The sequence below is a fragment of the Ambystoma mexicanum genome, chromosome 4p, assembly GCF_040938575.1.
Source record: "Ambystoma mexicanum isolate Mex_15411 chromosome 4p, UKY_AmexF1_1, whole genome shotgun sequence".
Taxonomy (NCBI): domain Eukaryota; kingdom Metazoa; phylum Chordata; class Amphibia; order Caudata; family Ambystomatidae; genus Ambystoma; species Ambystoma mexicanum.
In genome coordinates, this window is record NC_090927.1 from 1,254,525,068 (window position 1) to 1,254,547,194 (window position 22,127).

Here is a 22,127-nt window from a genome sequence, read left to right on the forward strand (position 1 = left end):
ACCCATCTCTCTGAAATTCAAGGGGAAGTGTAAAGCATTTTCATCCCTGTTTGGGGTTTAAACCACGTCTGCCACACTTCAAAAACAAATCATGATAGGGTTAGAAATGACCCAATTTTCTGCGCATTTAAAAGCACATCCTGTTTGTGAATTCGGGATGTGATTTTAAATGTGCAGAAATGCCCCCTTATTCACGCAAATGCACAAACAGGGTGAAAAGCATCCAAACTGAGATGCCCTTGGACAATCGGGCCGTGCTTTTTTTGGCACAAGTGAAGAGATGCGCCAAAAAAAGATATGAGGATCTGGCCCCAAGTGTTTTAATTTGCTCTTGCAGCGTTGCCTTGCATAGTCAAATTCTTAAATATTGTGGATGTTTCATGTAATGATCGGCGCAATGAAACTAAGAGAGTTTCAGTTTTTGAGTTTTTGATGGATTGGGGTATAGCCAATTTTTTCTCATCCATTTATCTATAAGATCAAAAATAAGGTAGATGTTATCTAAGACATCTGAAGTCTTTGCAGCTGGGGAGCAGGTGTAAATGGATCTAGGTCACCTGGCCTAAACCCCGCCCACCTGGTGCCTTCCTGGTTGCCGCTCTTTTTCACCACTTAGCAAGCCCCACCCACCTGGTGCCTTCCTGGTACCGCTCCTTTTCACCACTTAGCAAGCCCCCCGCACCTGGTGCCTTCCTGCTTGCCACTCCTTTTCACCACTTAGCAAGCCCCGCGCACCTGGTGCCTTCCTGTTTGCCACTCCTTTTCAGCACTTAAGGAGCCCTCCGGCCTCTTTTCCTTTGCAGCTGGGGAGCAGGTGTAAGTGGATCTAGGTCCCCTGGCCTAAACCCCGCCCACCTGATGCCTTCCTGGTTGCCGCTTTTTTTCACCACTTAGCAAGCCCCGCGCACCTGGTGCCTTCCTGCTTGCCGATCCTTTTCACCACTTAGCAAGCCCCGCCCACCTGGTGCCTTCCTGCTTGCCTCTCTTTTCCCTATTTAAGGACCCCTCCAGCCTCTTTTCCTTTGCAGCTGGGGAGCAGGTGTAAGTGGATCTAGGTCACTTGGCCTAAGCACCACCTACCTTCTTAGCCCTGCCTCTTCCTTCCTGCTCTTAACTCTTAGATCAAGGGTGTCTCTCGCCCGGGCGTCCAAAGTGAAGGGCAGTCAAAGAAAAGGGCAATTCCTGTTTGGACCTGTTCAGACCAGGAGGATCCAGGGTCCGACCCCCTGCTAAAATAGCAGGTAAGCATGCATCAACATGTGTTTACACCCTCTGTCCCCACCGGCCATCCCCACCCTCTCTGGTCCCCCTGTGTTGTTCCCTTGTGCTCCCTCTCCTTCCTGCACACAGGAGTCTGTCCTGATACATTCTGGTTTCACCATCCCCGTCTTATGGCCAATGCTGGATTTTACTTTTATGGACTTCATTCATTCATGGTGCGTCACCCTTTCTCGACTCTCATGCAGGACTTCCTTTGCATCTTTTACTCATGGTGGCCCTGAATCATGCTGTTCCCATCTTCATCTTGTATCCTGGTTTGCAACATTATGTGTTACTATTGACTTCTGCAATTGTATTCACTCTCCCCTCTTGCTTCTCCACTCTTTTTGAGTGCTTACTCTCTGTTCTCTCCTCCCCTACCCTCTCCCTATCTCCACCCCTCATCCCCTTACTTTCTTCTATGCACTTACTCTATCAGAATTGTCCCTGGACCTAGTATGATAGCAACTTGGGCTTGTATTTGTGAAACGGGTACACTGGAACATATGATGTGGGATTGTAGGAAGGTGCGTGAATTTTGGAATGAGATTGGTGTGGTGATGGAAAAGATCTTGGATGAACCGATAGGTCTTGATTTTGAGACATTAATACTGGGAAATGATGCTACCTTAGATATACTCACTCAAAGCCAAAAGAAGTGGTTATTTAGGGGAGCCATGATGGGGAAAAAAATCATCCTTAGGAATTGGAAATCCGACATTTCTTTATAAAAAGAGGACTGGTTGAAAGAAATGCTTGATCTGGCAGATGTGGAAGAATGTATATATAGGAAACAAGGCAAGAATGGATTGTTTAGAAAAATTTGGGGCACATTTCTGACATTGTATTGATTCTGACAATTTCATATTATATGATGTGTACCTGGCATCTGTAAGGGGGGCAGGGGGTATTTATGTGTTTGTAATTATGTATATAGTTTTTGCTACAAATTTCTTTGTTATTTCATGTTTTGTTGTTATAAGTAAAATGAAAATAAAACATGAAAAAAAAAGAAATGTTGTCAGGCCTAGTTCGGTAGTCGCCTGTCTGTTTCCATTTCCTTCCCACTCTCCCCCTCCCTTCCTTATCTATGTCTTAGCTCTTGCACTATCTGAAATGTCGTCACGCCGAGTACGATAGTTAATTTCACATCCTTACTGTTCATGGCCTGTAAGAATGTAGTTGTATTTTCCCTTGTTCCCTCCCTATCCTTGAAACCCTTTGAAACACATTGTGTATAGGCGCTATATAAATAAACTATCATATCATATCAAGTTGTCCCTGAAGTTCAAACATAAGCTGTGTATTGTCTGCATAGTTTGGAAATAAAAAGTCATGCTCTAATGCAGGGGTTTAATATTTATCAAAAAGGAGCGGTGACAAACATGCTCCCTGAGGAAGATCACATTTCAAGGGAGAAGACTCTGAAACAAATAGTCTAAATGAACGCTAATTGTGGGTTCCCTTAAACATGCTTTGATCTACCACACATTTTTCTGAAATACATGCCACCTCGGCAAGTTGCCAAGAGAATGTAGGATGATCAAGTGTGTCAAACGCAGCAGAGATCTCAAAGCGTTGCCATCCCACCATGTCCTTGGTTTAGGAACTGGAGCAAATTGTCCCCAACATCAAAATAAAGCTAATTCTGTGCTGCAACTGGATCTAAAACTGGGTTGATAGATGTTCTTGAAGATAGTACCGCAGTTGGTTTGTAGACATTTTAGCTAAGGTTTTTAAGTGAAAGGGGACATTCGCTATAGGACAGTAAATGAAAAATAAATAGGATCCAATGGTGATTTCTTTAGGAGCAGGGAAATCCAAATTTGCTTGAGCTCATGTTGGATTATATTGTGGTCAAAGGAATAATTTATTAGGACCACAATTACAGGTGATAATCTGTCGATAATTTTTTAAAATACATATAAAGGTCATGGGTTACAGGGGCAACAGGTAGGGTTCATCTTCAGATCCATCACAGTCATGTTTTCTGAAGCGTCCTGAGAAAATGGGAAGAGTGGCTTAAAGGTTCAAGCCTCTGGTAATACTAGTTTAACTGCCTTTATTGGGTCATTATTGAGTAAAGTAATACAAAGGGTCACTTTCTTAATGTGCCCTATTTTCAGTGCATAATACCATATTTCAGAAGGAAGGACTAGGCCAGATGGTGGTTGTGGGTTTCCTAGTTTGAATAATATCTGAAATAGGTTCTTGGAAGAGTTCTTAGCATTATTAATTTGAGCAACATAGAATTTCCTTTTTACTTCCAAAATTGTTTGTTTGCACAATTTCCAGATGTCCAGTAGTTTACACGTGTGGTTCTTGCACCATTTGTCCTCGAGTTGTCTAATTTAAATTTTTAAGCCCCCCCCAGTTGTGGCGAGCACCATGCTTTATGGTTGGAGGCTTTTATCTTGATTTGGTTTTTAGGGGGCTATTAATTCAACTCAAGTTACCCTTCATGCCAAATAAAAGATGCTATGCCACATTAAGAAAGTATAGCAGACTGGCACTAGTAGTAGAGAAAGATTAAAATAAAGTTAATATGCCAGTCTGCAAACATTTTGTTAATGTGGTTTAGCATTTTTTACTTGACATCAAGGGTAAAGCAAACATGATCAGTGATATTACATGGCCAGACTGACCTACATTAAATGTTGGCCAGTCTAGCCACGTAATAACACTGATCATGTTTTCTTCATGTAATGTAGGCCAGTCTAGCCATATAATAACACTGATCATGTTTACTTTACCCTTGGTGCAGGCTACTGTGCATTAAGGGTAAAGCAAACATGATAAGTGTTGTAAGGTGACTAGACAGCCAGTCTAGCCACGTAATGACACTGATCATGTTTTCGTTACCCTTGATGCCTAGTTACTGTGCATCAAGGGTAAAGCAAACATGATAAGTAGGCCAGTCTTTCCCACTTAATAACACTTATCATGTACTGCTTGTGCCAGTCTCCGTATACTTCCCTAATGTGGCAGGGCCTTTTTTACTTGGCATCAAGGGTAATGCAAACATGATAAGTGTTATTATGTGGTTAGACTGGCCTACATTAATTATGCCATATGCTTTCTTACTGTGGCATGTGTAAAGCAAACTGGATAAATGTAATTATGTGGCTCGTGGGAGTAAGGCACGTCTACCCACTTAATAACACTTATCATGTTTGCTTCACCCTTGCTGCCAAGTAAAAAGGCAATGTCACACTAAGAAAGTATATGGAGACCAGCACCACTAATTTAGGCCAGTCTTGCCATGTAGTAACACTTATCACATGTACTTGGCTGTTAGTCCTTGTATGGTAATACTAGCATATATTGGGGCAGCCTGCATGAACATGTACGGTCACAGCCAGATAGCGTATTGTGTGGGCAGCGGCATCATGAAACTTGCATGTACTGTGTTTTTCCTTGTGCCACCATACAAAAACCATTGCAAACTGTGTGGCTTTTTACCCAATGTTTCACAGAAGATGCTGTAAAATGCACCTTGTTAACCTATTATTTTAATACATTTCTCGGGGTGGGGCGAACCTCCCCGTTGCGCCATTGTTTGGTTCAGGCGCTCACGCTGCACTCTGTCACTCAGGCATCCTCGGCACATACATTTATGCTGCTCCAGTTCAGAAATGCACCAGCAGCTGCTGCCTGCTCTTTAGAGCGGCAGATCCCCCTAACATTTGCATTAAAGGTTTCCCAGACCGTAAAATCATTCCTAACAAAACATTCTTGGATTTCCCTTTAAGGGTCGCTGAGAATTCAATATTAAGCCCTGGTCTCTGTAATTAATTATGCATGCTATAATCGTCCTTGGAGGCAGTCCAAGAGTAGACTTGGGTACCGTTGTTCTGTGTGCCCTCTCCACCATAAAACTGTGAAAAAACAGGCTTCCCAAGGACTTTGGGTAAAATTCTCTCGATAAAGACCTCCATCGAGCCTTGAACCGCAGATTCTGGTATGCCTATTATGCGCACGTTATTGCACCTCAATCTGGATTCAAGTGCTCATTTTTAGCTATAGCTGCATCAAGTTATTTGTTTTTAGTGATGCCATTTGAACTTCATGCTTATCTCCTTCCGCTTCTACGTCAGACACTCTGCTCAGCCCCATCGAGACATTCACCAAGCTGTTCCACTTTTTGCTGTGAGGCTTCCATTCTGATGGACACGCCATCTGTGTTGTTGTCCAGCGGTGTTATTTTATTTTTCAGATCTCTAAACATATCGTTCTGACAAGGTTTGCGGTCTCCGTGTATTACATCATCTGGTGCCGAGTCACCTTTCTCCGGCCCCTGTGGGCTGTCTTTGTTTATGTACTCCAGCCAGGCAACCGCTTCTCACAATTAGATCATGAATCCTTTGAGTTTGGACTGGCTTTTGTTGCAACTCTGTGCAACAATCCAGATATACAGATCCCAGAGTTCACACTGGTGTGACAAGGGCATCTCTTGGGGGAGAGCGCAGGTATCCACGGTCCATCCAGTAGGTCCCACACCCGCAGGGATTTCTTTCCCTTTCCCATTCAGTGTTCATCTTTATACGCCCAGCTTGTAATTGTGTCCCTGGTGTTGACTTCCAATGCTTCTTCGAGGCAGCCGTTTGTGTGGCCAGTTTGTTTTCATTGCCATCGTCTCTGCCGGAAAGGCTCTGGCTCAGTCATCGTGCTCAGCCGTGCTACTATAGATGGTATTGCAGAGCTTTAACTATTCTGGTGCAATTTCACAGAAGTTCACGTCATTGAAGCGTGCCTAAGGCCACAGCCAGTGCTTTAAGTTGGCCGTGGCTAGCTGGGGCAGAGCCCCGGCAGTCTCCAAGAAGGGTCTCCGAGCCAGGGCCCTGTCAGGGATCACCCCCGACTAGCCCCAGAAATCCCAACCCCTCATGCAGCCCTTTTAACCGAACATTGCTGCACGGTAAAAGAGCTGCCTACAGGTGTCAGCACTTTGAATTAGAAAAAAGAAAGCCATCGCTTCTCCTTTTTTCTAATCCGAAGGGCTGAAACCTGCAGTCAGCCATTTAACTGTGCCATGCTGCTTCGTTAAAGGGCTTCTTGTTGCGTCTTTACTCAGAAACAAAAGACGGGCTGGGCAACCCAGCCCCCCTCCTGTTTCTGAGTTGTGAGCCGACATGCAGCAAGCAGCCCTTTCACTCAAGGAGCTGAGTGGTTAAAGTGTTTCCTGCGGGGGTCACTGACAACTCTTTAACCAGTTGGCTCCTTGTGTTAAAGGGCCGCCTGCCGGTGTTGTGGGCACAGAAGTAGAGCTGGGATGCACTGATGTCACACATTTGCAGCGCCCAGCCTCTCCTTTTTTTTTATCACAGGCTCCAAAAAAGGAAGAGCTGGGCGCACAAAAGGTAATAATGCCACGGTTGCTAAAGAGTCTCAAAACAGATGTTTTTAATTAGCCTCAAGCAATGGGCGCTGCATATCTGCCCATAAGTGCACACCTCAGAGATGTTTTGGCAGGCACATCTAGTACCCTATATATATATATATATATATATATATACACCCTTCAGAAAGTCATTTTTGCTGCCTTTTTATGGTTTGGGAATAATTCACTGGCCTTCCCATTATCAGCAGTGCGATTGGAGATATGAATTGAGCAGTAAAGTCCGGGGATATTACTCGTGGCGGCGGGTGAATTCATGAATTGGCGGGGTGGAAATGTTTGCCCTGAATATGCGGGAACGAGCGGGCGTAGCTAAGGAGCTCGAACCAATTGAAGGAGTTTGTAGAGGGTTCTCCCGACCGAGATTTCATTTTTAAATAATGTATAAAATTGTGCATTTTAAAGCACTTTCTGTGAAAAAATGATTAAAGAGCCAAACAGTTTGCAATCAGGTTTGTATGGTAGCAATCAAACAACCCAATAGATGCACGTCATCATCTGCGCAAAGGACCTTTTTGCAACCCATTGTCATTGTGCTTTTGCCAACAACATATGTCAGTGTAAAATCATTTTCATGCTGGCTGTTCACATACATGTCCATGCAGGCAGAACCAATATATGCAAATATTACCATATAAGACCTCCCAGCCTGTACACAATGCAATTCCATAGAAAGAAAGTATACCCAGAGTGGCTATAACAATGTAGGCAAGTTTAGCCATGAAATAGCACTTATCAGGTTTGCTGTACAATTGATGCCCAGTAAAAAAAATACTATGCCCCAGTGTTATTATAGCTAGACTGACTGCACCATAATACGCCAATCTAACCATGTAATAATACTCACAATGTTTGCATTATCATATATGTCCAGTAATAAAATGGCATGTCAGAGTACGAAATTATAGTTATCCTGGCTGCACCAAATTGACAGTCTAGCCAAGTAATAACACTTATCATGCTTGCTTTACAATAGGCACCAAGTAAAACATGTTATGTCCCAGTGAGATACTATAGATAGACTGGCTGCACCAAAATGCCAATCTAGCTACATAACACTTATCATGCTTGCTAAAGTACAAAAAGTGGTATTACGTGGCTGGGATGGCATTTTGGCCTCTTTGAATGCAATAAACCTAGTACATTGCCACTTACTCCTAGCGATTGAGCAATTCTTGGAAACTGAATTAAGGTGTTTATTTAATATTACAATATAATGAAGGTTAACGCTCTCTCTTTCTTAGAGCCTTTAAGCGATCATATAGATTCAAGGTCTAAGGACCTAATTGGTGGCTACAAGAAGTAGATAGTTTAACACTCTGGTGCTCTAGGGGATTGCAGCACTGTTCACCCTACACGCGTCACGGTGTGTCAGTGCATCCTCTTGCTTTTCTTTGTGTGAGAGCCTGGTCCTTTATGCCACAATTGCTTTGATGAGATTTATGAAGCTTAACAGGAAAGCACATATCATCCCATGTGCAGCCATTATTATGTTCTAAATAAAACACACCGACAACTAGTATCTTCCTTGGTACTTTATTTCATCAGTTTGGGCTTGGTCTTTCTCATGCCGATGACCAGATCTCTCTGGACTGTTCCCCTCTCCCCCCCTCACCTTTCTCATGATGCCCCTGCCCCCTGTACTTCCGAAATGACTGCAACATGACCAATCTCCATATTTGGTAGACAAAGGGAAGCCACAGAATGTTACCGAGTGAGCGATGCCCAACATTGCGGCACCTGGAGGCATGCCCAGCAACCAGATGGCGATTAAACAAGACTAATAAGTGGAGGGCAGCACCTATCCACAGGGCTTTAAGTGGGTCGGGGCCTGCCGGGGCCGGGCCCCGGCAGTCTCCAAAAAGTGGGACTGAGCCGGGGCACTGCCGGGGCCCCCCCTTCCACTGCACGCAACATTGGCGGGATGCATTATCCCGTCGCGGCGGCAGCCGAGGCGTCTTTAACCGTCGGCGAACCTGGGGATTCCGCGACATTTTTCGAGGTTTATGAAAGATGGCTTGAAAAGTACACAATTCAAGCCATCTTTTATAAAGCTTTGCTGACGGACAATTTTGTCCGTAGTCAAAGTTTTATAAAACATGGCTTGAATTGTGTACTTTCAAAGCCATCTTTTCTAAAACCGAAATGTTTAAAAAAAAAAATGGCCTGAAAAGTAGGCAAACCGTAAGGTATGCACACACACATATATATGCATGTTATATATCTGTGTGCGTACCTTACTATGGTTTGTGTACTTTGCAAGCAATCTTTTCTAAACATAGAAACAAGCAATCTTTTCTAAACATAGAAATAAATATTTCTATGTTTAGAAAAGATTGCTTGCAAAGTACACAAACCATAGTAAGGTACGCACACAGATATATAACATGCATATATATGTGTGTGCATACCTTACGATTTGCGTACGTTTTAGGCCACGCCCCCCACAAGCCACGCCCCCAAATGAGGGCCCCCCTCGATTTCTTACCCCACTTAAAGCCCTGCCTATCCACCATCACGCATGAACAAGAGGGAAGGAGAATAAGGGAAGAAATCAACCAGAACTTCTTTAATAGTACATAACACATGTACATTTGCTATTAACTTGCAAAAATATATGCTCCAAGGGCATCTTAGGTGAAGCACCTCAAGCACATTAGTACATTTAAATTAAAAATGAAGGCTCCCTGTTTTCCGTTTTTACCGATTTTATCATATAATAAAACAGATAGGTCCTGTCACAATATTTATAAAAACTGGAAAACAGCGGAAAGTAGGCCTCTTGTTTGTATCAGTTGGGTATGAGTTACTCATTGCAAGCCAATCTGCCTCATTACGAGGCTTGCGCTCCCGTAATGAAGGGTGCCGGTACGGGACCGCCACCGTTCATTACGGGATGCCTGGTTACGAGGTCCCCTAGCGGGACCCGCACAGAACATCTGATCAGACCACACATCCTTAGAGGGTCCCGCAAGGGGACCAAGGAGCTAACAATGGGCCCGTTATTAACGGGCCCGTTATTAGCTACATCCCCATTCCCATTGAGCCCTATGGGGGCTGAAATGGGAATGGGGATTGGTTTTGTGCATGAGGAATTACCGGGTCCTCCAATGTTGGAATGGCCCGGTAATTCCTCATTCACAGAACCCGGAGCTGGAACCCGGTATGGAGGCAGCCATGCCCAAATTAAGGGCATGGCTACCTCCATACTCGTAATGAGGCCCTATGTCAATTTTTTTATTTGAATAAATGTGTAAAATACTAGTTGCAACACATGTCCTTTACAAAGCAAAAAAGAAATGCAGATGAAAGGACAAGAAAATAAATATGGATGAATACAGGAATGTAGACATAATAAAAACCATAAAACCAGGAGCCTTAATGAAAATATATAAACACACATATCTAGAAAAACAAAGGAAATGAAGGACTAATTCAATAATTCACTTGCTACTTGTCTAGATGCAGTTCTATATTCCTTTGTGAGTGAAGAAACCACGAGGAAAACAACTCATTGCACATTTCCTTTATGTCACATGGGTCGTACCTTGTCATAACTTTCCAGGCACTTCCTGATGGTTACAGGTTTATTTTCCCTGAACTCCACCGCAAGTTCCTGATGTGCACTCATTGCCCTCATGGATCAGTTCTGAGTCAAAGGGAGATGAGCAACCCCTGAACCGAGGCCAAAGTTGGAGGCGGAGGAATCTCGACACCCCAGTAAACTACTGACAGAGGTGCCAATGTCTCGTTTGCACTGGAAATGTGGATATCAAGCCATGTATGTTGTCAGGCAATGCAACAAATCCCCTTTGGTGGGCATTATACATTATCCTTCGGCTAAGCTAATGTCGGGACTGGCAGGACTCGGGGCTAGCTATATCCTTTTGGTTGTAGCCCCTGAGCTTCTATCCGAGGCTACAACCAAAAGACCCGGGGCTATAGCCCCCTCAGCCCCCCTAGCAACGCCTCTGGTGCCCAGCACTGAATTCTTCAGCTTCTGCATGCTGGCATTTTTTTGAGTTTCCTGCTTCACATCCATCGGTGTGACAGCTAAGCCCGACGGCCAGGGGAGTTGTTAGGTCTGGAAAAGACCCGGGGCTAAGCTGCTGTCGGAACTCTTGGGACTGGGGGCTAGCTAGTCTTTTGGCTGTAGCTCCTGAGATTCTATCCGGGGCTACAACCAAAAGATCAGGGGCTATAGCCCCCTTAGCCCCCCCCCCTAGCAACGCCCCTGCCGACGGCATAGCGTCCTTTCATCAACACCCGTTTTTACGACGGGTGTTTTGCCACAGCATTTTTTCGAAAAACACGTTTTGCATTTTTTTGGGTGGGATATGAAAGTATTGTGATTTGATAGTTCATCACTACAGTTTCCAAGGAACCCAAGAGTTCTGTGATGCTACTAAACGCACAGCCACGGGGTCTGCGGGCATCAGCACACACCTCAGGGACGTTAACCTCCTAAAAGATCCAGCTGCAGAGTCCCCTAGACTAATGGCCTCATTACATGGATGGCGGAGAAGCATGGCGCTATTAGCGCCATGGTTCATGCCGGTAAAATACCGGCACCGCCTTAGCGGAAAGGGGAATTACCGCCCCATTCCAAGGTTGGCGGGGCGGTAATTCCCCCTTCCACCATTGCCCTTCCCCATTCCCATTTTTGCCCCATAGGGCTCAATGGGAATGGTGAAGGCGCTAATTACGGTACCGCAAATTGTGGTACCGTAATTAGCTCCCTGGGTCCCTTTGCGGGTTGGTTTTTAACACCTGCAGAAAGCAGGCGTTAAATCCCCCAACCCGCAAAGGGACCTCGTAGTAAGGCGGTAAGGATTTACCAGTACCGGTATTTTACCAGTACCGGTAAATCCTTACCACCATCCGTGTAATGAGGCCCTAAGACTCTTGGGCTTCAACAACACCATGAACACGACACAACACAACACAACCCAGGTCCTACACATTTCAAAGGCAACATACTGGACCCAGGCTTACCCCATGCCTCCTTGCAAAATGGCAGGCATCCATCAAAATGATTTGGTCGGATCACACGGCCATCACAGTGCGGCTCACTTGTGTGACACCATGCAACAAAGGGCAGCAGACACCCACACTTGGCACTCACTATTCCCTCAAGGACTTCCCAATAGAGGTCCTGGAGTGCAGCCTACTCTTCCTGGCAGCCGCTTCTGTCCCATGAACCACCATTAACTAGCTTCTCTGCAGCTTCAATAAGAACCAAAACACTCTTGACGACACTCATGCACCACCAAAACTAGGTTGTGTTGGGACAAAACCATGAATTGCTTAATAATCCCAAGAGTTCAGTGCTAGCAAACAATCTCACTGCACTGAGATAACTGTGCAGCACCAGACACATCCTTACGAAGATAGCCAAAGCTACACCCTACACCCCTACGATGCCCAAGGCAGCAAACAGAAGTGGGGCCACTCTTTCAGGCAATAACACACTACTGTACGCATGTTTCTGAACCAACCATTGCACAATCAATGAAACACCAATCCCATTATTGAACTCTTCGTCAAAGTCTGAAAAATGAAGACTAACATTGATTTTTTTTTAAACCTTTATTTTTGATTTTTTGGAACACAAAACAACTACACACCCACATTAGGGTGGATTTAACTCTGCGCCATGTCCCACTTCCCCCCACCCCCTCCTCCCCCCGTCTCCCCGCTCAATTTTGTGACTCCTTTGGTTGAGCTGTCTTGTTCTAGTTACTTGAGACATGTGGACGGTGCTGCTAGCTCTGTGTCTTCACAGCTGGACTGTTCCTGTGCCAGAGGTGTCTACTCGAAGGTCAGGTGTCTCCTCAGCTTCATTTAGCAGGAATTGTACCAATGGGCCCCAGATGTCAGGTGGGCGGGCGTGTAAGGGGAGTGATTTGATAAAGTCCGTTTCCACATCCTGGCAGTAAAGAATGTCCCTGCGCCAGGCGGAGAATGATGGAGGGGGGCCGCGACCCCAGGCCATGGCTACTCTCCTGCGGGCAAGTGTCAACAGGAGTCCTGCCAATTTCCTTGACGGGGCGGAGAGTAAATTTGTCATACCAAGTAAGGCTGCAGTTTGGCTCGGCTGTATCTCCTCTCCAATTATTGCCGCTGTCGTCTCTAAGACTTGGCTCCAGAAAGGTGTTATATCGGGGCAATCCCATGCGAGGTGGACGAAGTCTGCTGGTTGCGTCCCACATCTCTCGCAGTTCGCAGCCGCCTCAGGGTGGTGCCTGTTAGCTTTTGCTGGTGTGTGATAGGTCTGGTGGAGGAAGTTGAAATGAATAAGTTTAAGGCGAGAGTTGAGAGCTATTCTTTGTGTCTGTTTCAGGATGTAGGTCCAGTCTTCGTCTGGAATAGTTCTGTGGAGGGACCTTTCCCATCTGGTCTTTGCCCGGATAAGGTTAGGTGTCGTATCTATAATGATGGATTTGTAGATTTGCGACACCAACCTGCCCTCACCTTGCGCCTGTATGGCATTGTGTAGCAGTTGCCAGGTTGGGGGTTGTCGGGGGAAGTCCGGCATGAGAGCTTGTAAAGTGTACCGGGTCCTGAAATATAGGAATACGTCAAGTGCGGTGTTGCCGCCTTTCAATTTTGCTTGCTGTGGTGTTAAAAAGCCGTTCTCTGTGAAGAGGTCTCGTAGGGTCTTTATTCGTAATTTGTCAACCCACTGATGAAATACTTTCTCAGATGTCAGTGGAACCCCAGGGATGAACTTGACGGGCAATAGGGGAGAGTATCGTGTTTGTACCCCGTATTTTTGAGCTAGTCTCTTCCAGACTTTGTACGTTGAGAGCATTGCATTCATGGTGTAGTTGGGAACGGGAATTTGGCTGAAGACGGCCGCTGTTAACAGGTTTGGTGTAGCCAGGGCTCGCTCCACCTGCACGTGAGGTCTGATTGTATGGGTGGCGTACCTGTGGCTGAGGAATTGTGCCTGCGCTGCCCAGAAGTACTTCTCCAGGTCTGGGAGGGCAAGACCTCCGCTCGTCACTGGGAGTGTCAGTGTTGCGTGTGCCACTCTGGCTGGCTTGCCCGCCCAAAGCAGCTCAAGAACCATGCTCTTCAGTCTTTTCAGGAAGGTTTGGGATAGCAGTATAGGGATGTTGGTGAATAGATACAGCAATTTCGGAAGAATCACCATCTTAACTAGGGAAGCTCTCCCCCAGAGCGTTAGTGGTAGGGACTTCCACCGCGTCACTTTATCCTGGAGGGACTTGACTACCTCTTCGTAGTTGTCGCGGAACACCTCGTGGTAACTCAGGGACATTTGGACTCCCAGGTATCGGACTTTGGACGTTTTCCATGTGAACTGAAAGTCATCAGCAAATGGTTTAGTAGCAGGGGTCAACGGGAATATAATGGACTTTGCTGTATTGACCTTCAGGCCGGAGGCTGTCCCAAATTTGACTACTTCCCTCATAACCGGGTTCAGATTTTCTTCGGGATCGCGAATGAACAGTGCCACGTCATGTGCGTAGAGGGATGTAATGAGCTTGTGTGGTCCAATAGTGAGTCCTCTTCGTTGTCTATGCTCTCTTAGGTTGGAGGCCAACGGTTCCATTACCAAGGCGAAGATGAGTGCTGAGAGCGGGCAACCTTGTCTGGTGCCACGTTGGAGCTCTATGGGAGCGGATTTTGCCGTGCTTACCATGACGTTGGAGCGTGGCTTGTTGTACAATAAAGAGACGAGTTTGATGAAGCGGGCACCCAGCCCCATTCTGGTGAGTACAGCGAACATGAACGGCCATTCCACTGAATCGAATGCCTTCTCGGCGTCGAGGAGGACTGCGATAGCTTGATTTGAAGGATCCAGTGCTTCGATGACGCTGAACAGCCTTCTGATGCCAAAGGTTTATTGCGGCCTGGTATGAAACCCGCCTGGTCTGCCAGCACCAGGGTGGGCATCAGTGGTAGTAGCCTGTTGGTTAGCACCTTCGCGAGTATCTTGTTGTCAAGGTTGAGGAGGGAGATGGGTCTGTATGATGCACAGTCCTCTGGTGGTTTGCCTGGTTTGTGCAGAAGGATGATGTTGGCTTCGCGAGTAGATTGGGGGAGGGATCCCTTATCCAACGACTCTTCATATACAGCCGCCAGGAGGGGAGCGATGGTGGGTGCAAAAGCTTTGTAAAATTCCCCGGATAGGCCGTCTGGGCCGGGAGCCTTAGAGTTCGGGAGGGTTTTTATGGCTTCAGTAATCTCCTCCTGTGTAATTAGCTCGTTCAGCGGTTCCCGCAGGGGATGTTCGGCCCAGTACAGCTCAGTGTCTTCTAGGTACTCCAATGCGGCGGTTGGGTCTCCGTTATGTCTAGTGCTGTAGAGTTCTTGATAGAAACGCCTGAATTCTTCTGCCATTTCTTCGTCGGTGTGGACTATCTGTCCCTGTTTGGTCCGGATCCCTTCTATCGGGGACAGTTTGTTGTCAGCTCTGACCAAGTTTGCCAGAAGAGCGCCCGGTTTTTGCCCTTCGCCGTATTGCCTGACCAGTCTGTCGCGGTTTAGAAATTTCACTTCGCGATCGGCAGCGTTCTTGAATTTTTGTAGCTCTTCCCTCAGGGCGACTGATCTTGTTGGGTTGTTTGTGTTAGAGCATTGAAGTTCTAGCTGCTTTAGCTTCTCTTCGCAGGTTGCCAGCTCCCGCCGTATGAGCTTTAGAATGCCATTTTCTTTGGCGTGGAGGACCCCTCTGATGTAGCACTTTAGAGTTTCCCAGAGAGTGCTGGCTGAGGAAACTGACCCTGTGTTGGCTTCTAGAAACATTGAGATCTCCTCTTTCAGTTCTGAGGCAAAGACCTCGTCTCGCATGGAGCCTGTTTTGAAGCGCCACCTCAGTAGGGGAGGTTTGGGATTGGCTGGGTTGAGGACGAGAGTTACCGGGGAATGGTCCGAGAGAGTTCTTGGTTGGATATCGCATGGGCCGCTGGCCCATGGGCCGTTCCTTGAGGTGAAGAGGTAATCGAGGATATGGGGTAGCGTGGGATCTGTCCTTCACCGGGTCCAGTACTGTGTTCATGTCTCCACCCCAGATTATGGTTGCAGGGTCTCGGGACGAGAGACGGGATAGTACCCAGCTGAAGTTGTCGGGGCCGTCTACTTTTGGTGCGTAGGAGTTGACGAGAGTGATTTTCTGGCCCTCTATGATGCAACTTACGAGGACTGCCCTCCCTTCGGAGTCTTTTGATGTGTGGACAAGGCGGAAGCCAATCCTCTTATGTATTAGGATCGCGACTCCTCTGGAATATGATGAGTATGAGGAAAAGTATCTGTGACACCCCCAACCCTTGGCCCACTGGTGATCCTTCCCTGGGAGCAAGTGCGTTTCTTGAATCATGGCTATGTCCACTTCGTGTCTTCTAAGATATTGGAGGATTTTCCTGGTTTTAGATGGGACATTGCCTCCTCTTATATTCCAGGTTATGACTTTGAATGGAATGAGTTAGGGTCTATGTTGATTCGTCGTTTGTTTCCCAAGGTTGATGGTGTTGCAGCTAGGAACAGTCCAGCGGATTGAATGGAGTCGGGAGATTCGGAGGTTGGACGTTGTGCTGGCGTTGGTGAGACGGGGGGGCGTGGGGGAGATGGCGCGGAACCCGGACGCTCCTCACTGTTAAACCATTGTGAGGGTGCACACCTCAACTGGAGGTGGTGTGGTGTACGTAACTTCCCTCCCACGCACGGGCAACCCCCAACAGACCCGCAATGTTCCCCTTCCATCAACAAACAATAAGGGTTGCTGTGCTTGGGGCACTAGATGCCTCCCGAGAGGTAAGGGTGGCCCTCCTACAAGCTAGGAGTGTATCTCTGCGGCATGAGCTTGTGTAGATGTGCTGGAGGCAGGCAATCATCTCTCTTGGCTGCCCGGGACGATTATTATGGTGGTTCTCTGCGCCTTTGGATTTCGCGCTGAGGCCTGGGGTTGTTGGGGGCGGGTCTGCAGCCGGCACGGTCCAGGTAGTCGTTGGCATCATCAGGAGTGTGGAAGAAAAGTGCTTTCCCATCATGTTGAATGCGAAGCTTTGCCGGGTATAGCATTGAGTAAAGTATTTGATTGTCTTGCAGTCTCCTCTTTACGGCAGTGAAGGAGCGTCTCTGTGTCTGTACATTGGGAGAGAAATCTGGGAAGAACTGAATTGGATCTCCGTCGTACTGGAGTTTCCCTTTTTCCCTGGCTGCTTTGAGTATCGCATCGCGATCTTTGTAGTTTAATAGTTTTGCAATAATTGGCCGTGGGTTTGCGCCTGGGACTGGTCTTGAATTTGGAATTCTGTGGGTGCGTTCGACTACAAACAGCTGGGAGAGGAGTTCTTTCCCGAAGAGTGCCGTGCAGATCTGTTCAACATGGTCTTCCATTTTCCCTTGAAGTTGTTTCTCTCTGATTCCTATGATTCTGATGTTGTTCCTTCTTGAGCGCCCTTCTAAGTCTTCGTTTTTGGCGCAGACTGCCTTCATTTGGGTTTCAAGGGTGGAGATTCGCGTGGTCAGGGCCGACGTGCTGTCATCTAGGTCGGAGACCCGTTGTTCCACAGTGTCTAGCCTGTCGGCGTGCTTGTCGAGCCTGTGTTGGAGTTGGTCTACTTTAGACGAGAGATTGTCGAGTTTGCTGCCTAGGTCGCCAATTCCCGCCTTGAGGTCCATCAGGATTTCCCTAATGTCGAAGTTTGGTGTTTGCTCCTCCGACATGGAAGTAGCGGGTGTTGGGGACGCTGCTCTGCTCCCTTCGTTGGGAGGTTTGCTGGTATGGCTAGCTTCGAAGTTCAATTTCTTTTGGGTTTTATCTGTTTTCCCCATTACTCTCTTGTTTCTGCTTTGAGTGCTTGAGAGTGCGGTGGGTAAGGAGCTGGCGGCTCCCCACTGGTGTTTGTGGCGTGTCTGGTGCTTCCGACGCGTTGGAGGTGAAGGGTGGTCACCGTGCTGGTGTTTGTTCGCACTGTCCGCCGTGTGGGAGAGATTTAGGGTGTTCTCTAGTGTTGGTGGGTTTTACACTGTTTTGTAGAATAGGCCAACGATGTTCACCCTTGTCGATCTGAGTGCGGGGCCGATTTGGGTCCTGGTTCTCTTGGGTTATGTGGCTGGTGCTGCGCGTGTTTGGAGTATCCGACTTTGGAGGGGGACTCGTGGCGCCTGGTGGCGGGGGTGACCACCGTCGCTCTTGGAGGGCGTTCCAGCTACAGTCTGTTGGAACTTGGAGTGGGGAGTTGTCGCCAGGTAATAGGGCTTGTGTGGCGAGGGGATGGTGGGGGCAGCGGGAATTTTCTTCGGTTGTTGTCTGCTGTCTTGGGGTGGAGGTCCCCTTTTATTTTATGCTGCCAATGTGCAGGTTAGGTCGAGCGTGGCCGTTATTCGGATGGGCGCCGAGGCCTGAGCTTTTCTCGGTTTCTGGCGAAAGCGCAGGGGCTCATGCAGTCTGGTGGGTCGAGAAGCCGACCGTGCGCGCCGAATGGGAATCCTACCTGTGTGTCCGACGAGGGTGGCGTAGTCTTTCATGCTCCCTGCCGGATTTTCTGCCAGGCCGCTGCGGGGACGGAGACCGTGTGTCTCTTGGCGCTGTCGTGCGCACGTCTACCCGTTTCATGACGTGGCCTCGCTCTCTGACCCAGCGGGTCGCTGCTGACACTGGGCGCCAGGTGGCACGCCGCTGCTTCTGTACTTCGTACCCGGGCTGCTCCTCCCCCCTCGGCCTGCTGCTGGCGTGGTCCGCGGGCCTTGGCGATCGGGCTGGAGCTCAGCAGGCACTCCGCCGTTGGAGAGGATTTTGGGCTCAGGGTGATCAGTGGCGCCTCCCGAGCGCACCCGGTGGTAGGTTTGGGTGAATCGGATGCTGCAGAGGCGAGGATGTCGCAGGATTAATGGAGAGCCACACGGAGCTCTCTAGGAGGCGGCCATCTTGGATGGCTCTCTAGCGCCCTCTGAAGACTAACATTGATGACACTGCCCTCTCTAAACCCGCGCCACTGCCGTCCCCTCACTGAAGGTACAAAATATGATCACAATTCAGGCCCTTTTTAGGCATTGATATATCGTGCAAAACGGCATCCTCCTCCCATCCTCAATCATGAAGCTCGTCAGGGGCCAATCGCTCTTACCCATCCTCAGCGTACTCAATGCATTCTCCTCACAACGGACCTTCCCCTCCTCATTACACGGTAGGCGGTAGCCATGGTGCTATTAGCACCATGGCTACCCCTTAACGCCTTCTGGGTCCGGGTTGGCGGTATGGGGATTTACCGGGTCATTCCGACACTTGGGGACCCGGTAAGTCCCCATGCCAAATACCATTCCCCATTCCCATTTGAGCCCCCATAGAGCTCAATGGGAATGGGGAAAGAGCTAATAACAGTACTGCAAATTTCCGGTACCGTTATTTGCTCTGAAGTCCCTCAGCGGGTCCCTTCCTTAACGTGTGGTCTAACCACACGTTAAGGACGGGACCCGCTGAGGGACCTTGTAGTAGGGCGGTAGGGGATTACCGGCACCTGTGCCCTTACCGGTGCCGGTAATCCCTTACCACCATCCGTGTAATGAGCAAACCTCGATGCAGAAGCGCAATCAAACTATCACTATTACATTTTTGGGAAAGGTGACTAAAAATGACATTTGCCTTACAGTTGCATGACAAAATCAACCAACGGCCCCTTCTGCAAGACTACCAGTCTACTGCAAAACTATTATAGACCACTTTGTCATCCCCTTCTCACCCACTCTCCCACACGGCATCCACCTACCAGCCACACATTGGCCCACGCCAACCAAGGAACATCAAAATCATCACAAGCAAAGCCCTGACACCACTCATACTACGACCCCCACATAGAGCACACTCCTTAGCAATTACAGCACCACGGCCACCTAAGCACTTGGCCAAATAGCACCCCCAAAAACAAAATTCCCATAGCCATCACCACAGGCCATGATTCAACGACTCTCTCATCATCATCAAAAAGAATGCCAGATGCCTAGAAAGAGCCTGGTAAAAGAACCTATCCCCCTCCACCAGGAAACCCCTGCAGATCCAAATACAAGATGGCTGCACGCAACACCAATGCCTCTGACTAACTTTAAAAGCTTCAGTCTGCCCCCAATCACACAGAAAAGCCATTGAATATCATCAACTCCCTCTCTAAACCACCATCCACCCTTAGCATATCCTCACCCACCTTAGTATACAACTCCCTTACAGACTATTTCAACTCCAAAATACACAAAATCAGACAGGCCCTCCCCTCTTGAGACTCACTCACGAACCCTCAAATATATGGGGCACATTCGACAAAGGCACACTCATCACCCTCACTTGCAAAACAAAACCTGCCCCTTCCTGGATGATGCATGGCCAGCTCGAGCTCAGGCAGCAGAAAACTGCCTCACCACCTCGGCTGCACAAAGGGTCAACATTATCAACTATTGTGACTCACAAAGCACCAATTCCCGTGCACTCAAAACAGGAAAAAACGTGCCCCTCCTGGAAACAAATCCCTCGACCCATGCACCCCAAACACTACCGTCCCATCGCAATCCTGCCAGACCTTGCCAGAATAATGAAGCCTTAGTTACAAGCCAACTGTAACATCACGTCACAACAAACAACCTGCATAACCCACTATAACCAGGTTTCTGCCTTGCCAAGCACTGAGACTGCAATCCTTTGCATCCTGGACAACCTCCACAACATCACTGACAAATGACAGACAGTCCTTCTGATCCTCCTGGACTTCTTTGCAGATTTAAAAACCAATCACCACACCATTTTCCTAAGCATCCTATCCCACAGGATGAAACTCTCAAGCACTCTTCTAAACTGGTTTCAACTCCTTCCTCACTGACAGGACACACCTTGTCTCAATGCCCCCCTATCAATCAAATCCCACCACACTCACATATGGGGTTCCACAAGGATCCTCCCTAGCTCACCTCTAATTCAATCAACATGCTGAATCCCTCGACAAACTCTAAGCAGCCACAACATCCATTTTCTCCAATAAGCAGATGACATGCAAAATTACTTCAAGATATTCTCTCTCAGAACAGCACCCACCCTCAGAAACTTTCACTCCATTATCACTACCTGAAAGGCCACCCACTTTCTAAAACCAAACCTGTCCAGAACTGAATACCTCCTCATCTGTCACCCAAGTCATAAACCTAACCTCACCCCCTAGATCAAAGGACTCATCACAGACAACCCACACATATCCCACTCCACACCAATATAGTCCTTAGGATTCACCATCGACCCACCTATCCTTCGCAGAGCACCAAAGAACGAAACCTACTGCTACACCTTCTAAACAAGATATGACGGATCCTTCCCATTGACTATTTCCGTGCTGTAGTGAAGGTACTAGTCTTGTCCGAGCTGCACTACAGAAACTCAATCCTCACGGGACTCACCTACAATACTCTCGCTGCCTGCAAGCCATCCAGAATACAGCATCAACACTCATTGTACACATTCCCAAGCACTCACACATAACCCCAGCTCTCTCCCAGCTGCACTGGCTCTCCATACACCAGCGCACTGCTTCCAAAGGATTCTGCATCGTATACAAGGCCATCCACCTCCAAACACCATCCTGTCTAAACAACAATTAAAACCCATCACAAACACCAAACAAGCTAACCAGAATCTCCTACGCATTCCACACTGCAGGCTAAACTGCACACAAGAAGGACATTCAACCAAATGCACACCCAGGAACTGCAACACCCTCCCATCCCACCTCTGTGCCAACCTTTTCACCTTCAGCAACCCCTTTCCCCACTTAATCTAGCCAGACCTACTCCTGCTATTCATTCTACACCAATATCTTTCTATCCTGTTCTGGAAAATTGTTTCTTCTTTTTTCACCCCTTTTCATTCAACTTTGTAAAGTGCTTCGAAATCCTCTGTGTAGGGCCAACTGTGTATAAAAGTTTAAAGAAAGAAAGAAATGCCACTCTGATTTCAGACCTAGATATAGTATGCGGACAGCAACCATATGGGTCATTGGCAATGCTTTAACATCATGGATAAAAGAAACCTGTGCCTCTTAGCCCTACTCGATCTCTCGGCAGCGTATGACACAGTCAACTACAAGGCTCTCAAATCACGTCTCGCTACACAGATGGGCTTCATGCAGTCTGCAATGGCCGCCTCACCTCCTTTTTGTCGGACATGCACCGGCTAGTCTGGAGAAATCAAAGATCAATGCACTTTGCAGTCCCTGTGGGGTCCACCTAGGATCCGTCTTATGCCTGGTTATCTTCAGTCTATACATGGAGCCTGTGGAGCTCTAATAATTGGTTCTATGTCTCTAGGCCACCCATTGAGGATTGCATGACAATAATACCGTATTTTCTAGACTGATATGGTGCGAACATGGGTGGGAAAACTGTCTGAACTACCACCCCATCTTCTCCCGCACTGGCAGCATTTACTTAAAATCAGGGGGTTTTGCCCCCAAACCTTCCATTTTGC